An 18,599-nucleotide genomic window follows, 5' to 3' on the forward strand; every position below is an offset into this window, starting at 1 on the left:
TAGAATGATTGTATATCGCATAGTGCAGTGTCAAGGGAGAGATATATGGGTTCTTGTGACCAGGGAGGTCAGGCGTACGATGTAAGGTTTTCATGGAAAATTTGTGACCTTAAGAGGTTAGTGTTTGTGATTTAGGTCATGGTTTGGTACGTAAGTCCTCTTCAATCCGGTTTATGGTTAATATGATAGAGACTGGTGGAGTCACGAGTATAGTCCAGGGATTGTGGATGTGTGTTTCGTGTACCTTAGGGTGGTCTGATGAAGAATATTGGTCATGGTTTCAAGGGAGACTTATTTGGTCCTAGTAGGTATAGGTTAACGAGAGTGTGGAATAGAGTTATGCCGATGCCGGGTGACCGACTGATTGATGAGATTCAATTACTGGTCTTGAGGGAGTCTATTTTAGAGATTGGTTTGTTGAGAGATGATTTCCATTTTTGGAAACCTACAGAGGTATGCTACGGGTGTTTTGATTCTCGGTAAGTTGATTGGATATCTCAGTTAATAGGCAGGTTGTAGGTTGACACGATTATGGAGAGAGTCTCAAGGTTGTGTGTCGTGGTCAGTCTCTACTAGATGATGTGGACTTACATAGTGCAGGTAGTGTGTGTTGTTTGAGTATGTGATCGTTAAAGTGTTTGGTTGTTTTCGGATGAGGTAGTAGGTACCGTGTTACCACGTAGATCGTATTTGAGAATCATGGAGTAATGAACCAGACTTGTACTTGGAACGTGCTTGGGGTATCAAGAGTGGTACTATTTGTCTGGGGATCCAGGAGGATGATCTCGTAGGTTCGGTAGGTAGCCGTATTTGACTTTTTATCAGTGCCAAAGGGGTTCTAAAGAACGGTGAAGAGAAAAGGAAATAGTGTTGATGCTAGGGCATGAGGTCTTTTGACCGGGTACGTAGGTTACCTTGAGAAAAATGTCTCGGTTGACCGATTGGGTATCGTTAATTGGTTGTTTTGGTAGCTAGTTTTGAAGAGACAGTTGGGTATTGGGCACTCGGGTTACGGTGCTCATTTTTCCTTTTCGAGATTTGGTGGTATGGCAGTGCCACATAGAGATTCCTCTTCTCGTGGTAGGTTAGTGGTTGTCATGGGGAGCATCGAGAGTAACATATACTCTCACATTGTGTGGGTAGCATCTTAGAAATGCTACTGGGAAGGTTGAGTAGAGGTTGTGTTTTGGTGGAATGGTAGGTTTGTTCAGTCATACGGGAAGGATGGTAATAAAGGTGCTAAACCGATTTAAGGTGTGATCCAAATGCAAATTAGAGAGTATAAGTTGTTTGTCATATGTTATCAGGTAGATGATGTGGTTATGCATTGGTCAAGATGATTGTGGGCTAGTTTATCTCTTGGGGTTAGTAAGGGCGGTGTTGCCATTTAGGCACTCTATTTTTCTGATAAGACGGTGGGTTGCTGTGGCTAAGGTCAAGGACCTTATGTGAATGGTGTTCGAGGTTATGCTACCTGGGAAATTAGAGATGTGACGATGTCGAAACATCATTTTATGTCATAAAGATTCTTTTTAGAAAGGATTGTTTCTAGATAGATGGGGACGCGGTGTCCGACAAGTAGTGATCATTTCTAGTGTTAGTAAGTTGCGAGAATTGATGCTCTTGTTTGGTAGTCTCATTGTAAATTGTATTAGAGCACATGATGTGCAGGTGTTGCATATTAGATTCTTTTCGTCTATTATTGGGTATGCAAGGTTCCAGTATAGGTCTCCAATAGGGTTCCTAATAGGCATTGATAGTGCGGGATGGTTGATTGGTGGCGGATTGTGTAGTTATGAGTCTGGATTCCTTTTGATTAGAAATTTCATATATGTTGTCTTGACTGGGTCATCTCCGTGGGTGTAAGGAGCTCAGTTTCATCTCGGGTAAGAGTTGATGTCTACAGTTGGATGTTTAACGTGTGGTACGTGACAGGGTGTTAGGTACACTAAAATCTGGGTTGTCAATCTCATAGGAGAGCGGGGTTTATTACCTTTTCAGTTTTTTTCGGTCCTGATGAGAGCATCATTGGTTGCAAGTATTATTTCTCCACTTAAGAGTTGTGCGCGCCCGCAGATAGGTAGATTTGTGTGCAGTTCTCTCTATTGTTTTAAGTCGCCAGTAAGGGTTTGATTGGTTTCGTTTACTTACTCCCACGGAGAGAGGTAAAGCCTTCGGTTTTGGTAATAATTGTTCTGAGGATAGTATTGACCGATAGAGTATCGGGCAAAAGTCATTGACCGATGATTGTGTGTTCCTATTATCTGATGCTAGTGGTGATGGCTAAGGGATGTGCAGTGAATCGTATGTTCGAGGATGATTAGGTGATATTATGTGAGTCCAATACTCGAATGCTTTCATATATATTTGATTTGAGCAGTGTCTTGAGGGTAGGTGTCGGTATCATCTGAAGATTTGAGGGGAGATTGTGATAACTGATTATGGTTTTGAGATTCCACGTAAGAGATAGACTTATGAGGTAAGTGTTGGATCGAATGATGCCATGGAGTTTTTCTCTAGTACGGGTTGTTGGGAATGGACCGGAGAGCTTTAACGCTTGGTCATTAATTTTAGTCGTAATGACCCGGTCATTTTCCTTCCTTTCCTTTTTCTCAAAATTTTACGGATAAATTTTTTCCGTTTAATTTTCTTTTCTGAGTTCTGTTTCTTGTCACTGAGTGTCGTCTCGAGTGCTCAGAAATGATTTCTAACACTCTTTCGTTTGGATTGATAACTTTCTTTAAGGACCGAGTCATTTCCACATTTTCATTTTTTCAACACTATTCACTTTTCGTCCTTTTCCCTATTCTGTCTTTTCCCCATTTGTCACTTTGTTGGCATAACCTAACTTTTCGTGCTCGGAGTTGGTTTTTGACTCCACGTGCCTTCATTCTAAGTGGAGCATATATTGGCCTTGGCATTCCCAATGGAACTTGGCCTTGTTGTTGTTGAGGTTGGTGAATGTATGGTCTAGGCATGCCTAGTGGTACTTGCATGTTATCATTGTGCACATTAGGATGGAGGATACGTTGTTGATCTATGTGACCAAGGTCCTCAACATGATTATCATTATGGTCATCCATTGATAGATTGGTTCTATTTGAATTTCCTCTTCCCCTAGGGTTTCTAACAGTAGATTGAAGATGCAAATCTAAAGAGACAAGAGTAGGTCTCAATGAACGACGACCATGCATGCACAATGCTAAACACAACAAATGACAAACACTATGCCTTCATAACAATGCAATTAGACTTCTTCCACAAACACAAATCCCATGTGTGAAACAATAATAATGCAATGACAAAAAAAAAAAAAAAAAATGCCTCCACGCGGGCTCACGATTTATCTACAAATGAAATGCAATGCCTCCATGCGGGCTCACGATTTAACTAAGAGATTGAGTCAAAAAAGTCTCACAAAGGTCCTATAGCACTTCAACTCCAAATTTATAGCTTAGCTTAGCAATTTTTCAATGTTTAGCTTTTCCCTTTGTTTTGCTTAGCTCCTTTGCTTAATTGTTCCTTTGTTTGGCTTCTCTTCAACTCAATGCACCTAGTCAAGTATGAACAAACACAATAAATAATGAAATGAAAAATGAATATAGAGTAAAAACACGAATAAAAGAGTACTAATCCTAATTGATTTCCACAAATTCAACGTTGCCAATCAAATCAATCGATCAATCCCCGCAGCGGCGCCAAAAACTGGTCGGGTGTGTCGCCGCACCACCATCAAGTTTGGAAAGTGTGCATTAAGGCGAGGGCCAAGTTTTACATTTATAAAGCCACTACTACCTTCACTACAAATAATATAGTTAGGGCGAGTAGGGATCATCCCAAGGGATTGCGGATTTTGCTAGGTCGAATTTTGTTGTGGAATTGCAACTAGGGCTAGTAGATCGAATGATCAAACAATTGGTTGGTTGGTTGATTACACTAGAGAAAAACTAAATTAAACTAAGTATGAATGCAATAAAGAGTAAGTAAAAGAGATAGAGAGAGGTCTTGGGGTTTAGAGGTCACCACCAAGCAATGCATTCTATACCATTCACAAGTGACTAATGAGGGTAAGGTGTGTTGCAACATTTGTGTGTGTGTGATTGGTTGATTCAACAAGCAAGGATGACCAATTGAGCATGTATTGTCTAAACATCATGTGAAAGGCACAATATCTAATGAATGAAGCATATATTGTCTAAACAACATGTGAAAGGCACAATAAATCAAAACAAGTCATTAATCCTTTCATTAAGCTCACAATCCAAATACACCACAAGGTTAAAGATATATGCTACTTGCATTCAGAAGTATGGAACATCAAACAACAAGCATGGATTGTCCTCCCATTTATCATCTACACTACAACTACACTACTAGCATGAAATTAAACTAAGGGAGAGGCACAACCCATCAAGAAATAAGTATGAACCATCAATTAAACTACAATAGCATTCCATTAAGCATTATATCTTGACAATCTCTAGATCCATAGCATCAATACACATAGACATGCATCAATAACACAAGAGATAGCGATGAGCACATGAACATCTACCCTAGCATACATAGACATTTGGATAGAGGTGAAATGAACAATTAGAAGCATTAAACCATACAAATCAATGAATAAATAAGATCTATAAATGAATCAAGTGTCAAAACATGTATTACAACACTAATCCCTCAATAATACACAAGATTAAGGTAAAGAAAGCATGCTTGGGGCTAACTCTAGCCCCAAGAGGATGTCTAGCCACTCATGGTGATGCTCCTCCAACCCTTAAGGGCAAGCTCCAAGGATGAGATCTGCTCCTTGGAAGATGAAAGGCCTCCAATGGTGTCTCTAGCCTTTTTCCTCTTTTCTTCTACACTAAGACTTGCCTCCCTAAGAAAATAATCTCTAATGTATATATCCGCCTCAAAAAGTGCATCATATTCCTTTTATAGGTAGGTCAAGTGACATACCAAATGAGCTAGGGTCGTGCACCCAATATTCTCTAATGATTGGAGAGAGGGCAACTTTAGTGAACTGGGATTTTAACTTTTTCAGACTGGGGGAAATTCGATCGATCGAACCTTGGACTTGGATCGATCGAACTTGGCTGAGATCTATCAAACTAAGGCTGGATCGATCCAACTGGGTAAGGTTTTTGGGAAAAGACAAATCCGAGATATTTTGAAGATATTTATGGGGAAAAGGACAAAATTGGTAGGTGGGTGGACAGCTGGGGATAAGATCAATCATTTGGATGAGGACAAAGGTGTTCGATCGATCGAAGTATAGTATTGGATCGATCGAACTTTGGGCTTTCTATTTTGGGTCAAGGTTTGGATCTATCTTGAAGTGCTGAGATCGATCCATGTTGGATCGATCGAACCTTCATCTTGGATCGGTCGAGAATCTTAAATGGCCACCTTTCTTCCTTTTTGCTTCTTTCTTTCTCCACTTTGCTCCTTTCTTTGTTTAATCCCAGAATTGCTCTTTTTAGGCTCTTATTTGGCTGAGTTAGCTTATTTTCAGGATAAGTTCCTGAAAATGGAACTAACACGAAATTAATCTAAAATGGTAAAGTAAGATAGATAAAGGTTCTAGAATACCTAAGCTTAACGGGTTTAAATACGCACTTTTCAGTACTCATCACACCCCCAAACTTAAATATTGGTAGTCCCTAGCAATGAACTAGAAAGTAAAGGAATGAAATGAACAACTATATAAGTAAAATCGGAAAGCAATAAAATGATAGCGCCACTTTCGTAGGGAACACGATTGCACTTAGCAAATGCAACAAGCCTTTTAAACCCCTAGGTTACCCCTAGTGGACGAGTGAAGTCTCGTAAGGGTTTCCAGAAATGATACCCACAAACATTAAGCTCATTCTTTTAAAAGAGGCACCACTATTGCAAACAAGCATCGGGAGAAAACTACCTCAAGTATGCAATTTTTCAACCCTTTCCAAGCAATCTCCCAAAATTTCAACATCAAGCAAGCAAATATGGTCCTCCACACATCAAGAAAATGACCATGCAAATCAAAACAACTCTAGAATCCTTTTTGAGTGGACCGGCATCAATGTGCTGCTATCTTAGCCAACTAAAGAATTAATCACATCCTTACCCTCAAACTGACACACAAATCTAGTACCGATCATCAAGACAAAAAGTGGACCTTTTATTAAAGCTTTATTGTTCTAGGTGCGCTTATTCTTTTCACTCATTTTTTTTATATAGGATCAAAGATGGAAGCATAGTGCAATGTTTTGATCTCTGAAGCTTTCTAATGATTCATGAGATCGAGTGTTCGGTCAATGACTCCCAAACTAGACGGCTTTAGGGCATTAGGTGTTAAGACACCCCTATGGACTTACAAGCTCAAATCAACTAGGCTACAAATCAAGACAACAACCATCTAATCATTTCCTACTTCTCACCTTTTGGGAGAAGTCCTCACTTTTTTGATTGTTTTTGCAACTTTTCTTCTTCTTCTTCTTCTTTTTATTAACCTAGAGTTTGGGCCTTCCACCTTTCAGCGCGAGAAGTTCAATGCTTGATGAGGCTAAAATCCAGGCTACTTAGTGAAAAGGGGTTGTTATCCACCTTTATCAAGAATGAAAGCTTTCAATGCACTGCTAGCTCAATTGGAATATAACCAATTCAATAATCAACAAAGCATGTACCCCACAAATGAATGCTAGCGTGCGCCTGTGCTAGTGTAGAAGACTAGAGTGAATCTCAAAACAATCACAAAATCAGGATGATGTGGACCACAAGTGCAAGCAAGATATCAATCTTTCAAAAAATTTACTCCTAAATGGCATCCACAAGGCATACAAGGAGTATTGGACTCTCAAGTCAAGCAATTTTTAAATTTGAAGCAATATAGTCCTCAAAAGATCAAAATCATAGCTAGTCATGGACCAATCATAGAAATATCCCTCAAATACACAAGTTATACTCAAAAGATATGCAATTTAAAGTAAATACTGTAAAGCACCATTCCCCCCAAACTTAAATCTCACAATGTCTTCAATGTGCAAAGAGAACAAAGGAAAGAGTATACCAGTGCAACTAAGCAAGAATGATCGGGACTGAAGTATCCGAAGTGGGTGGCATAGCCCCCCCAAACTTGGGATAAACTATGGTCCTGAAAAGATGGCACTTAGATAAACTCATCAGAAAACAAAATGGGATAATCAGTGCACAATGGACATGCAAGTGTAAATAGGATAATCAGATAAAGAAATGAGAGAGGTACAAGGGTGGTCCTGAAAATCGGGTAGCACTCTCTCACTGAAGTCACTGGGATGCACCTGATGGAGTCAAACATACAGATATAAGAATATAAGAATATGACATCCATAGCATAAATAAAGAAAATAAACTATAGAGTACATCAAAAGAGTAAAGCCGACATATCCGGCTGCAGATAATATACAGTGACAAAAATTAAATATAGATCACAGAGGTGTAGTATGAAAAGATAGAAGAAACTGGGAATCTCAGGTGGATGAGGTAGGACGGGCAGGTCGGGTTCCGCGGACGTCTCTGGATAGATCTCAAAACATAGTCGTGATATCCGTGCGGAAGGCAGGTAAATCTGCTATGTGGGCAGTAAGATCAGCTCGAATGGTAGCAGTATCAGCTCTGATGGCAACCACTGCATCCTTAAGAGTCTGCAGGCGTACTCCAAAGCCAGGGGTCTGATCTGGAGACTCAGGTATAAAAGAATCAGAAGAAAGATCCTGAGTCTACTCCTCCTCATGTACTGGCAACCTAGCTGGAGAATACTGCTCTACGTCATCTGCAGTTCGCTCTAAATCTATGTCCATACGCTCGGCAACCGGATCGACTGGTGCGTCGTCCGCTGCTAGATCTGCTGCTGCTGCCTCTGCCTCCTCAGCCTCGAGCTCATCTACAGCCACTACTGCGTGGTCCTGCAGTCTGGTGATAATGGCATTGTAGCTCTTGTCCCAATCCTTCTTCGCAAAGTGACATGAACCTCTCTCAGGATGCTCCTGAGGATGAAATGGATAGCGCTAATCAATCAATATCTGGGTGATGAGATGGCCAAAAGGAAGAGACTTAGCCCTTTCGGGCTCCTTCTTGCTGATATACTCATCATATGGTTTCCTCATCACGCTCCAAATGAGCGCGGGGATAGATACCCAACATCCTATAGAAAATACGTAGAGGGCTACCAGATAATCTCCTCTCCTCTGAATCTTGTGACCAGACATATAAATGTTCCGAAAGAGAACAGAATCAATAAACCACAGGTTATCTAGAAGATATGTGCGGGTGACGAAAGTCTCGCCAGCAGCATGGTGACCTGTCAAAAAAACTGCCATGTCGATATCAGAAGACCTATATAGCCTCGGATATAGCTCCTGTAGCTCCGAAGGGCATCTGTGTGGACAATGGCATGATCTGGAAAGTGTGTCCACAGTAATAGTAATCTGGTGGCCATCAACAGAAGTGACCAGCTCTACCCTGTGACACGGGGATGGTCGGAGGTTCTGGAAGAACACTCGGACTAGCCTCGGATAGACTGGCTCGGTAACTGGGGCAAGAATAGCTACAAAGCCCCTCTGGATAATGTCATGGTAAGCTGATCGGGTCAGCACTAATCTGGAGAAGGAATCTATATCAAACAGTGACTCATGATCCACTTCTATACTCCCATATCTAGGCGTAAGCCTATCACGCTCTAAAACTGGCTGAGCTGGCTGATGTGGTGGAGATGGAGATGGTGTAAGCGCAGGCTGAGCCACAGAAGTAGATGGAATATGATCACCCTCAGTATCATGAGATGGTAACTGAGTGTGAGGTAGCCTGTACTGGCTCCTAAGTATGAGAGGGCTCTGCTGGCAACTCTGTCCTAGGCCTAACATGCCTCTGCTGTCTCTGATGTCTCGGAGGTCCATGTCGCCTTTTGGCAACAGTCTTTGTCCTCGGCATGGCTTGTAAAAGAAAAAGAAAAACTTGCAATGGAAGTTAGTGCCAAAATGAAGAATTAAAAGCACAATATAGAAACATGTATGTCAAATAAGATAGACAAATTGGAAATGACATGAATCTATACAGGTGACAGGATATGAATCATGCAAAGCAATATAAGTATGAAATGCGTCCAATGTGGAATATCATAGGCACTGGGCATATATAAGATGGCATGAATGCAAAATATAATGAATGAAGTGTATGTATGAGATCTGTGAAACTCGATCGATCAGAAAAATAAGTGAGATCGATCGCAAAGGTTGGATCGATCGAAAGTAAGTGAGATCGATCTCACTACTTCGATCGATCTGGACACAAGTTCGATCGATCGAACCGTGCGACGATGAAAACTGAGAAGTCACAGATCTGTGACTATGGAAGCACAGGGCCCACACGAACGTGTTCGTGGGCCCTACAACACATCAAATCAACAATAGAAGTCACCCAAACATGGCCCACACTCCCAAATCAAATCAAGAATCAAAAATATATACAACACATATACATAATTATGTTTCAAGCTTCAACAATGGAGGATTTAATCTCTGAAATAGCATGGATCTAACATCTAAAGCATGAATGTATGAGATTGAAGCTTAAATCAACATGATGGGGTTCGGATCTTACCCAAAATCGAGAGAGAAATGATGAGATGCGAAAGGGGTGAAGTCCGAGATGAGAAAGAGAGATTTAGAACTTGGATCTCGCCGGGAATCTCGCCGGAGATGGTGAAGACTATGGTACACAGTAACGGCGACGAGAGAGAAGGGGGTTAGGGTTTGAGAGAGTTGAGATCGATCTTTGGAATCGATCTCACAACTCTTAGATCTATTTTTAAAAACATTCCTGACAGAGTTCGATCGATCGGATCTCAACCGAGATCGATCGAATTTCTCTCTTCAAAGTATTTTTGGAATTTTTGAAAAATTAAAAACTAAAATTAAAATTAAAATTAAAAATTAAAATTAAAAAATAGAAAATATTTTTGGATTTTTTTTTTTTTTTTTAGAAAATAAGAATAAAGATAAAATTAAATTAAATAAAAAATTTTTGGTATTTTTGGAAAATAAAATAAAAATATTTTTGGATTTTGAAATTTGAAAAGTCAAAATAAAGTCAAACAATGAAATGGAGAACTGAGATCGATCAGAACAAAAGTTTGATCGATCAGACAGAGAGTAAAAATATGTAGGTTTTTGTTTCAAAAATTTGGCTAAGTGTTGGAACAGGAGATCAATCAAACTGTAAAGTTGAATCGATCGAATGTTCTATGATCGATCTCGGAATGTGTTCAAACGATGGGATAGAGAGCTGAAATATACAGGTTCTAAAGGCTCAAAAATATTCTAAGTGTTGGAACTTGAGATCAATCGAACAGAATAGTTGGATCGATCGAAGAACTTCAGATCGATCTGGAGATGAATTTCGATCAATTGGACAGAGAGGTGATTTGGATGCAGATGGAAGTTCGATCGATCAAACTCAGGTCTGAGATCGATTGAACTTATGCAAAAAGCTCAATTCCAACAGCAAAAGTCATGCAATCCTCACCAAAGTTCCTTTTGATACATATGAACCAAAAACAAGTATCTAGACTTCGCAAGAAATGAAATGTAAGATAGAAATGGGGTACGAATGCTTTTGCTAGTCTCTAACGTCTCTAGCAAGACATTGGGCTCTTTTAGCCCGGATCAAAGATCTTGTTATGCATCCCCTCCTTATTAGGGTGATAGATATCTTGAGTTCCACCCAACAAATGGTTCATTGAAGAACTTGTTGGATCAAATTCAAAAGAAGATTTTGTTCCTTTGTCAATGCAATCTAAATTTTTGGGCTTCCATGCCCTTTCAAAGCAAGAATTTGAAACAATGGTCTTAGAATGCAATGTTAAAGATGGTCCTTTTGAAATTTTAGCTTTACCTAAAAGATCAAGTTCTTCACAAGTAATATCATGACATTTTTCCACAACATTAACCTTTCCTTCATACTTGTCAAATGAGTTAGAGGTTGGATTGAATATATTCAACTTCACTTTCATGTGGCCAAAAGAGATCTTCATTACCCCCGTCCTACAATTGATGTTGGCATTTAAGGTTGCCAAGAAGGGACGGCCAAGGATAACGGGAATTTGGCTCTTAGGATTGGAAACCAGTTCCGTGTCAATGACAACGAAATCAACGGGGAAGAAGAATTTGTCAATCTTAATCAAAACATCTTCAATGACACCCCTAGGCTTTTTAATGGATCGGTCGGCAAGTTGCAAAACTACCGACGTCGGTTTTAATTCTCCTAAGCCTAGTTTGACATAAACCGAGTATAGAAAAAGGTTAACACTAGCTCCTAGGTCAAGAAGCGCCCGATTAATGATATGTTCACCAATGATGCATGATGTAGTGGGTGAACCGGGGTCCTTAAACTTTGGAAGAGTGTTGTGTGGCAAAATTGAGCTTACTTGCTCGGTCAAAACCACTTTCCTTGGTGCTTGGCTTTTGTTCTTCCGCTTTTGGGTGCAAAAATCTTTAAAAAACTTGGCGTAAGCCGGTATTTTCTTGATTGCATCCAAAAGTGGAAGATTAACTTTCACTTGCCGAAACATTTCCAAGATTTCATTGGTTTTAGCATTTTGCTTTTCTTTTGAAATGGACCCTTTTAAGGTGTCCGAAAATGGAGCTTTCTCAAATACTTTTTCAGAATTTTCTTTTGAACTCTCTTCAACGCTAGAAGTTTTTAAATCTTATTTCAAATCATTTTTCAACATCATTTTTCAGAAAATCTTTTCCAAATTCATTTTGTAAGACTTTCTTCAATGAATCATTTTCAAGATTACTTTTTAAATCACATTTTGAAGCTTTCTCATTCATATGGTCATGTACATGTAATGAAGGAGGAATAAAATGTGAAACAAGACGGGTGACAACTTGTGGTCGCACCGGTTCACTCTCTTCATTGGACATTTCAACTTGATTGTCCACAACCCTACCACTTCTCAAGGTAGTCACCGCATTGACATGTTCTATGGTACACCCTTCCGATGAGGATTAGGTTTCCATAACGCATTATTGCTTTGGTGGGGCATTCATGGGCATCTTTCCCTTCTCTCTAGCATTAAGAGTGCTAGTTATTTGCCCTACTTGGGTTTCTAGCTTTGCAATAGATTGAGAGTGAGAATAAAGCAATTGTGTGTTTGCCTCAAGAGTGCCTAAAGCATTCAAAACTTTTTCTTCAAAGGCGGGACTTCTAGAATTACCTTGGGAATATGATTGATTGGGAAAATGAGAATTCGAGAATTGATTCCCTTATGACTGATATGGCCTACAGCCTTGGGATCCTTGGTTTTGCATTGGAGGTGGAATGTATTTGCCTTGAAAACCGCCTTGGGAAGGGTTTAAGCCTTCCCCTTAGTTTTTCCAAGAGAAATTCGGATGATTTCTCCAACTTGGATTGTAATGAGTACCATAAGGATTGTTCCCTTGATTCACAAAAGTTGCATTGACCTGCTCATTAGGTTCATTTTGCACTTGTCCATGAGGACAATGAGAAGTAGAATGAAGAACACTAGAACAAGTCATACAAGATTCATTGGATGCACGATGAGAATGGTTAGGGTAGGAAGATACTTGGTTCACCGAGTTTTGGTTGATCAAGAATTGATCAAACCTTTGAGATAAAGATTTCATCTCGGCGGCTATGTCATTAGAGTTGTCGACTTAGTGTAAGCCAACACTTTTCCTACCTTGTGTATTTCTACCATTCTTTGAAGACAATGTTCTATGCAATGAATTTCCACTCATGCTTTCGTAGAGACGCCACACATCATCCTCATGCCTATCAATGTAAGAACCACCCATGGAAGCATCAACCATGCCCTTATAATTGTCCGATAAGCTATCAAAGAAATATTGAACTAATTGCCATTTGGGCATGTCATGATGTGGACACTTCCTAAGCAATTCATTAAAGCTTTCCCATGCCTCATGAAATGTTTCCCCATCCCCATGTGTAAAGCCTCTAATTGAAGTTCTCATGGCATTGGTCTTTGAAACCGGAAAGTACTTCTTCAAGAACTCTTGTTGCATTTCTGCCCAAGAAGTGATTGAAAAAGGCCGAAGATTGTTAAACCAATATTTTGCCTTCTCTTTAAGGGTGAACGGAAAAATTTTAAGCCTTAAGACTTCTTCCGGCATATCCGTGTATTTCACGGTAGAACAAACTTCAAGAAACTCATCCAAATGCTTGTAAGGTTCTTCACTTGGAAGTCCATGAAAGTTTGGAAGCATTTAAATGGTTTGTACTTTGATTTTATAGTGATGTGCTCTAAATGGTGGCAATTGGATGCATGTGGGTGCATTATACTCATTTGGCACATAATGGTCTCTTAAAGCAATTGGTGGGTTAGCAACTTAAGGTGCAACATGAACACCTTGAGTTTGAATTCCTTGATTTATGATGGGAGGTTGTGGAGTATATGTTGGCCTTGTTGTTGTTGAGGTTGGTGAATGTATGGTCTAGGCATGCCTAGTGGTACTTGCATGTTATCATTGTGCACATTAGGATGGAGGATACCTTGTTGATCTATGTGACCAAGGTCATCAACATGATTATCATTATGGTCATCCATTGATAGATTGGTTTTATTTGAATTTCCTCTTCCCCTAGGGTTTCTAACAGTAGATTGAAGATGCAAATCTAAAGGGACAAGAGTAGGTCTTAATGAACGACGACCATGCATGCACAATGCTAAACACAACAAATGACAAACACTATGCCTTCATTACAATGCAATTAGACTTCTTCCACAAACACAAATCCCATGTGTGAAACAACAATAATGCAATGACAAAAAAAAAAATGCCTCCACGCGGGCTCACGATTTATATACAAATGAAATGCAATGCCTCCACGCGGGCTCACGATTTAACTAAGAGATTGAGTTAAGAAAGTCTCACAAAGGTCCTATAGCACTTCAACTCCAAATTTATAGCTTAGCTTAGCAATTTTTCAATTTTTAGCATTTTCCTTTGTTTTGCTTAATTCTTCCTTTGCTTGACTTCTCTTCAACTCAATGCACCTAGTCAAGTATGAACAAACACAATAAATAATAAAATGAAAAATGAATATAGAGTAAAAACACGAACAAAAGAGTACTAATCCTAATTGATTTCCACAAATTCGACGTTGCCAATCAAATCAATCGATCAATCCTCGCAGCGGCACCAAAAACTAGTCGGGTGTGTCGCCGCACCACCATCAAGTTTGGAAAGTGTGCATTAAGGCGAGGGCCAAGTTTTACATTTATAAAGCCACTACTACCTTCACTAAAAATAATATAGTTAGGGCGAGTAGGGATCGTCCCAAGGGATTGCGGATTTTGCTAGGTCGAATTTTGTTGTGGAATTGCAACTAGGGCTAGTAGGTCGAATGATCAAACAATTGGTTGGTTGGTTGATTACACTAGAAAGCAACTAAATTAAACTAAGTATGAATGCAATAAAGAGTAAGTAAAAGAGATAGAGAGAGGTCTTGGGGTTTAGAGGTCACCACCAAGCAATGCATTCTATACCATTCACAAGTGACTAATGAGGGTAAGGTGTGTTGCAACATTTGTGTGTGTGTGATTGGTTGATTCAACAAGCAAGGATAACCAATTGAGCATGTATTGTCTAAATATCATGTGAAAGGCACAATATCTAATGAATGAAGCATATATTGTCTAAACAACATGTGAAAGGCACAATAAATCAAAACAAGTCATTAATCCTTTCATTAAGCTCACAATCCAAATACACCACAAGGTTAGAGATATATGCTACTTGCATTCAGAAGCATGGAACATCAAACAACAAGCATGGATTGTCCTCTCATTTATCATCTACACTACAACTAGACTACTAGCATGAAATTAAACTAAGGGAGAGGCACAACCCATGAAGAAATAAGTATGAACCATCAATTAAACTACAATAGCATTCCATTAAGCATTATGTCTTGACAATCTCTAGATCTATAGCATCAATACACATAGACATGCATCAATAACATAAGAGATAGCGATGAGCACATGAACATCTACCCTAGCATACATAGACATATGGATAGAGGTGAAATGAACAATTGGAAGCATTAAACCATACAAATCATTGAATAAACAATATCTATAAATGAATCAAGTGTCAAAACATGTATTACAACACTAATCCCTCAATAATACACAAGATTAAGGTAAAAAAAGTATGCTTGGGGCTAACTCTAGCCCCAAGAGGATGTCTAGCCACTCATGGTGATGCTCCTCCAACCCTCAGAACAAGCTCCATGGATGAGATCTGCTCCTTGGAAGATGAAAGGCCTCCAATGGTGTCTCTAGCCTTCTTCCTCTTTTCTTCTACACTAAGACTTGCCTCCCTAAGAAAATAATCTCTAATGTATATATCCTCCTCAAAAAGTGCATCATATTCCTTTTATAGGTAGGTCAAGTGACACACCAAATGAGCTGGGGTCGTGCACCCAATATTCTCTAATGATTGGAGAGAGGGCAACTTTAGTGAACTGGGATTTTAACTTTTTCGCACTGGAGGAAGTTCGATCGATCGAACCTTGGACTTGATCGATCGAACTTGGCTGAGATCTATCGAACTAAGGCTGGATCGATCCAACTGGGTAAGGTTTTTGGGAAAAGACAAATCTGAGATATTTTGAAGATATTTATGGGGAAAAGGACAAAAGTGGTAGGTAGGTGGACAGCTATGTATAAGATCAATCATTTGGATGAGGACAAAGGTGTTCAATCGATTGAAGTATAGTGTTGGATCGATCGAACTTTGGGCTTTCTGTTTTGGGTCAAGGTTTGGATCTATCTTGAAGTGCTAAGATCGATCCATGTTGGATCGATCGAACCTTCATCTTGGATCGATCGAGAATCTTGAATGGCCACCTTTCTTCCTTTTTGCTTCTTTCTTTCTCCACTTTGCTCATTTCTTTGTTTAATCCGAGAACTGCTCCTTTTAGGCTCTTATTTGGCTGAGTTAGCTTATTTTTGGGATAAGTGCCTAAAAATGGAATTAACACGAAATTAATCTAAAACAATAAAGTAAGATAGATAAAGGTTCTAGAATACCTAAACTTAACGGGTTTAAATACGCACTTTTCAGTGCTCATCATCTTCATTCTGGGTCATTAGTGCAGTTAACCTTTTTGGAGGGGTCATTGTGCAATTAACGAAAGTTATTGTAGAAATGTCTTATTTTGAGCCTGGATCCTCGTACGGGATTAATTTTCACATTCCGTTGAGTCGTGAACTCTTAGAATTTCCTTCTGGTCATTTTTCTCCAGTTTCAGGGTTTCTGGACCCGGTTGCCGCCAAACTTGTTTGGGGCATATCTCTCTGATCGGAACTCGATTTTCAACGCCATTTATTTCGTTGTTCATATTTTTTCATTACAGTTCTTTTTTGTTCACAGAGTTTTGCCGTTTGAGCGTATTTGCTCAAATTTCACTTTTTCGAACCTAGTGGGACCCTTTCGAGGCACTTTTAGGGTTTTTCTATAAATAGGAGATCTTAAAAGAAAAAGTCAGATTTTTCTCTCTCTCTCCTCTCTCTTGGCCGGAATCCATGGTAGCCATGGCTAGCACCTTCTCTCTCCTCCTTTGAAGCCCTTCCCTTGTGTAAAACATAGTAGTGCCTTCATGTTTAATGCTTGTTTTGACGACGCGCATCTTTCCCCCTTATTAGAACCCATTTCTGACCATTTTTTAGTTTGGGTTTCAAGTTCAAGTTGTGATTTTGATGGGGCTTCCTTGGGGTAAATGATCATCGTGTTGTCCCCGACAAAACCCCGCGGTATCGTCGGATTCGGAGCACTTTTCTTTTGGTGGGCTTTTGAGATTTCCATATCAAATTGAGGTAGGGGTGTTATAGTTTATATTCTTGTTATATTGCATGCTATGGATGCTTATACAACTTATTTACATGCTTTGATATCAAATCTAGAGATTTTATTTATTTATTTTCTTGTATGAGATTTGATTTTCCCGGTTGCTCATAGCTTGGTTTAAACATGTGGCATGATATTATATTACCCCTTGACATGGTCATTGACATATATTAAATTGAAAACTTTTGGACAAGTAATGAAGATTTTATTTAATATTTATCTTGAATAAATATTTAATTCATATGGCCTTAACTAGCTTGAAATCAATATGTGTTAGCATATTATATTAGGCCCTAGCATGCTCTTCAACATAGGTGAATTTGAGAGTAATCGAAGATGTTTTGAAAGCTAGTAATATTTAATTAATTTGATTAATTAATTTATTCCATGTTCACTATTCACTTCCTTGGATTTCCGACTTGATATTCTTAATGTGCATGCCATATAGTTTCACATATATTAAATAGGGAATATTTGATTAGGTTTTAAAACCTTTCATTTATTATTTTTCTTGTATTAAAGTTTAATAATCATGGCCCTATCTTGCTTAGAATTCACTTGTATCATGTTTTTAAATCAAGTCTTGACATGTTGTATAACATATATTAAATTGAGATCATTTGGATGAATTTCAAAATCTAGAGATTTTAATTACAATCCATTCAATGGCTCATTGGTCTGATTAAGTTTCTAACTTGATATTTATGCTTTCCTTGACAAGTCCCTTCACGAGTATTAAATTGAGAATAATCGGATAAGTTTTAAGACTTGCAATTATTTATTTTCTTTGTATGGAACTTAATTCACATGGTTGTAACTTATATTTCATGGGGCTTTTAGCTTTTTATCATGTATCTAGACTTCTTGTAACTTGACTTCATTAATGTATTTAATAAACTAACACAATTGTCTTGGAATGATTTAATTATTCATATATTCCTTAGTAAATAATTAAATCATTAATCTTATACTTGTGGTATATTTGCATCAATGGATTCCTTGTGTTTTAAATCATAATTTGTAGTATATATAGATGCACACTATGATTTCTTGACATTTCACATGCCATCATAGTTGAGAACTTAGGGTATGACTTGTGTGTTCCAAAATCTTGGTTATGCATGAAACGTGGTTAATGCATTTCTTGTATTTTGATACAATCTTGACTTGCACAACTTGTTAATTTTGGAACTTGGGATATCAATCAAGAATTGACATGGCTAGGACTTGGTTCTAGTACGGGAGATATTGAGAGCCCCCTACACTATAGTGCGCACTAGGGGAAGGTACCCATGGGTTAGTAGCCCTAAAGTGATCCCAAGAGTACGATTTTAATCCAGGTGATATCCGAGTTTCCACATTGGTTGATTTCACTCTTTAAATTTCAAGTGCTATTTCGTGAAGATTTAATTCTTATCGTGTTATGTGAAATGCACCAATCTTGTTTCATTGCATAGATTTTATGCTTCATTCATGATTTCACTCCTTAAATTTCAAGTGTTGTGTTCCTTGAAGATTTAAAACATTTTTATGTTATATGGAATATTCCATCCTTGTTTAATGCATAGATATTATGCCTTGTTCTTGATTTCATGTATACTTCTTGTCGTGTCAATTGGTATGTCCCAATTATGTTAATTGCATTGATAATGTAATTCTTATTAACTTATTTCT

At 38.7% G+C, this 18,599-nt stretch overlaps 1 pseudogene; it reads left to right on the forward strand.

Annotated features, from left to right (window-relative positions):
* Positions 1 to 12,918: 12,918 nt before the first annotated feature.
* Positions 12,919 to 13,017, forward strand: LOC132283063 (small nucleolar RNA R71; annotated as a pseudogene).
* The last annotated feature ends 5,582 nt before the right edge of the window (positions 13,018 to 18,599 follow it).

The sequence above is a fragment of the Cornus florida genome, unplaced genomic scaffold, assembly GCF_030987335.1.
Source record: "Cornus florida cultivar Cherokee Brave unplaced genomic scaffold, ASM3098733v1 CherokeeBrave_3.0.0_Hap2_Chr01, whole genome shotgun sequence".
In the NCBI taxonomy this organism is placed as follows: Eukaryota; Viridiplantae; Streptophyta; class Magnoliopsida; order Cornales; family Cornaceae; genus Cornus; species Cornus florida.